This window comes from Ursus maritimus, unplaced genomic scaffold (genome assembly GCF_017311325.1).
Source record: "Ursus maritimus isolate PB19 unplaced genomic scaffold, ASM1731132v1 scaffold_23, whole genome shotgun sequence".
NCBI lineage: Eukaryota > Metazoa > Chordata > Mammalia > Carnivora > Ursidae > Ursus > Ursus maritimus.
The window spans coordinates 19035397-19039593 of record NW_024424786.1 but is presented as its reverse complement, the minus strand read 5'-3'; positions in this window follow the sequence as shown (position 1 = coordinate 19039593).

Here is a 4197-nt window from a genome sequence, read left to right as displayed (position 1 = left end):
TTCAACTCAGGTCATGGTCTCAGGGTCCTGGGATTAAGCCCCTGGACGGGCTTGTGCTGGGTGTGGAGACTGCTTGGGATTCTCTCTCCTACTTCCTCGGCCCCGCCCCTCACACACATTCTTTCTCTCTCTCTCTCAAAAAATAAAATATACAAAATAATAAATGAGTCACAGGGATGACTAGAACAGAACAGGGAATACAGTCAGTAATACTGCAATAACTTTGTACAGGGACAGATGGTAACTACACTTATCATGGTAAACACTTCATAACGTACATAAATGTCAAATCACTACGTTGTACACCTGAAACTCATATAATACTGTATGTCAACTATACTCAAGTTAAAAAATTTTAAAAAGAAAACCAGGGGGAAAAAAACCCCAAATACATCTGCCAAAGCAAATTATTTTGTGATTTGAATTGTTGCAATGTATTAAGTACCTCTAATGTCTAGACATTAACATATTCATTTAAGAGGTAGACAAAAATGGTCATGTGGGCCCTGGATGATTATATCTCTTTTCAGGCTCTGAAGAAATTATAAGAAATGAACAAGTATACAGCCGGTTATTTCTCACAACACAAAACATACTTCAAATTTCCCAGATTCAAATGTATAGGTGCCACGAAATGTTTTTTATTTTAGCTTCTTTATTTTATCTTATTGTTTGTGGCCTAGTTACCTTACCACATTAAATTTCTCCCTTTTATGAGAAAACTAGTACAGCTGAATTTTTACTGTATCAAAATTTTGTTCACTATTAACTTGGTCTAGGATTTCTGGCATTAGGTAAGTCAAATCTGTCTAAAGATACATATTCACCTTAACAATTCACATTTATTCATTAGATTTCTAGACAAATATTTATATACCTTTTATTTAACATAAGAACCTAATAACATTTCATAGAATAGAGAAAAAGATTTTCAGGTGAATCAAAATCCAAAGTTATGATATTCACACTTTGATACTCAATATACGGTTTTTTCTTTCTCTACAAATTTTAATACAAATTAACCAGAAATTTTCTATAAGCTCAAAAGGTTTGCTACTTGTTTCCTTAAGGATATTTCCAGAAATTTGTAAGCCCATTAACCAGACTTTTAAAACCACTACCATTTTATATCATTGTAGTTGCATTATATTATTTGTACTATCATAAGACTGACTTAGATAGCAAAGTGGGTAGAATGCTTAGGCTGCCTTAAAAAATCCTACATATTATAGCTATGTTAAAAAAATTTTTTTAAGTCTTTCAGAGACACACTATGGTTGAAAGAGAGACACATATAGCCTGAACTTTGCTTTGAAGTAATACAAAATAAATACAAAGTAGGGAGAGAAAGCAGGTGGGGGTATATATGAAACAAGATTGACCACATGTTGAAGTTTTTAAAGCTGGCTAATGAATAAGTAGGGTCATTGTATCATTCTCTCTAAATGTTTGGTTGGAAATTTTCCTTAATAAAAATACTATTGTCTGTTGTAGAGAAAAGAAACTTCCAAGTGGCTAATTCACATTCTGGATTTCTGGTTCACAAAAAATGATTAATGCAAAGGAAGAAATCACAATAAACACTAAAGGAAAGGCATATACCATATTTTGAAACAATAGGTAAAAACAATTTTATAATTTATAATTTACTATCTTAAAACTTTTTATAAACATGTCTGTTAAGTATGAATAACATTCATACTCACTCCAGAGCACACTTTATGAGGATGATGCTAAAATGACCATAAGGTGCACAACAGGTCAAGGTTAATTAGCTAATAGACCAGATTAGCTTTTAATAGCAAGTTTGAAACCATCATCTCCTATGCTATATTAAAACACAATCTATAAGTCTTAAAGCAATTAATCATTCGCATGATACAAAGGATCAGACTGAGCCCAAACCTGCTCTCGTTAAAAAAAAAAAAAAAAAGTAAGACAGAGATATTAACCAACAACAAAACACTATCTCTGGATTTGTTTTTTGTATAGCCACAGTTTTACTTAAATCCTATCCTTCCAAATCGTTCACACTTTTATTTTTGGCATTATTCTACTAGACCCTTTGTGGCTCTGGGTAAATCAAACTTTGACTTAGTCTAATGTCTATTTTAGTGAGAATACTACCAGTTGCTTTACCAGAGTAATATTCATTATGAGAAATATTTTTAAATGTTAAGCCATCTAATTTAAGCAAATCCAAGCAAAAGTATTTTAGCTTATTCACATTTTTGTGTTTGTCATGCTTCATTGGGTCAGACAAATCTGGTCTCAAGTTATTTAAATAGGATCAGTGATCACACAGTAATGAGAATGATGAAGTCATATGAAAATTTAATTATTTTATGCTTAGTTATACCCCATAAATACCTACAGGCCTACCAAACATAGGACAAGCTACAAGGTCAGGACCCCAAAGGAAACTTAAACATATGGAGGCCAAATTTAAACTCTGAATATGAGATAACAAGTCAAAACAGAATATGTAACAGCATTAAATATATTTTTTAAAAAGATTTATTTATTCTAGAGTGTGTGTGTGTGTCTGCGCACACACACACACACACACACACACACACACACACACACAGAGATCAGGGGAGGGGCAGAGGAAGAGAATCTTCAAGCCGACTCCCTGCTGAGCGTGGAGCCCAGAGCTGGGCTGGATCTCATAACCTGAACCGAAACTTATAGAAGTACCCTGCTTCTCACTATAAAATATTTCCTTTTTCAAAAGCTTATCACCTTCAAGAGTTGGATGCTTAACCGACTGAGCCACCCTGGTGCCCCAGAATTAAATATTCTTTAGTAAATCATTATTTATTGAAGTTATTATATGATGGACACATGGTAGAAAAAAACCCAACTGCTCAAGACTGTTAAACACCCAAGTTAACGTAGATGGACCAGCAATAAACGAGAGAAACATTTACTATCAAGGATTGATGTACTATAAAGAAACTTCAAGCAGGGTATTAGGCTACACAGTGATGGGGGGTGTATACCCTTTCCACTGAGGGTACTAAGGACAGACCTCTCTCACAATGTGACATTTTGAACTGAATGAAGTGACGGAAAAAGCCATGCAGATTATCAGAAGGAAGAGTGGTCCTAGCTGAGGAAACACCCCAAAGACCCCAAGATAAGAGCATTCCTACTGTAGCTGTCCAAGAACAATGAAAAACGTGTGCTTCATTCAGAGATAAAAGAGACTGAGGGCAAGGGAGAATCTGTGGTCATATTCTACAAAAAATGAAAGGAAAACAAGCCTGTGTCCTCCCATTTACCTCTTCATATTATGCAATATGTCCACACATATTAGCATACAACTAGCACACTGGTTAGCAAACGTCTACAACTGACCAAACGAAAAGAGAACTGATGGCAATTGCAAAGGCCTAGACTGGAAAGGCCTAGCTAGGCAGGCCTGAGCAAAAATTAGGAAAAAGATCACAGCAGCCCGGTAGTCATCTAGCATACTTCTAAAACTGAGAACAGCAGTAGAAGAAACAAAGGATAAACATGTAGCAAAGAATTAAGATTTTTTCGTAAGCAAATTTAGCAAAGCAGTCGACAATTTTTTGAAACAAAACTTGTAGTCTCATTTGAATTGGTGGCCAAAAAACAAAGCAAAAACACCCTTATTGAAGTACCCTGCTTCTCACCATAAAGTATTTCTTCCCTTTTCAGAAGATTACCGCCTTCAAGCCTTTGTTCACATATCACTATTTCAATTAGCCAGTCCAAACCATTTAATCTGCACTGCCCCCCAACCCATCCTCCATTCCTCCTTACCCTGTTCTCTTTTTCCCCATCACCTCCAAATATACTAGATAATTTACAGTTATGTTTATTATTTATCATGTCTCACTCCATCTACCGCAGTGAAATTACAGGACAGAGTTCTTGGTTTTGTTCACTGATGTATCCCAAGCTCCCAAGTATTTAATAAATGAGAGGTGCTTGGTAAACATCTTGGAAATTCCTTTACCTTATGACAACCATTCAATCTGATAGAAACTCACATATCTAAATTTCTTCAAAAACTTCACGAAAGTATGTTGTAGGAAAATAATTCTAATTTTTGAAGTAACTGAGAAAGTATAACTTTTCTAGCACACATGTTAACTCCAAAGAGACTCAACATTCTTCTTAAAAGTCTCCCATCACTAATGGCTCTGACTTCTTTTCATTTGC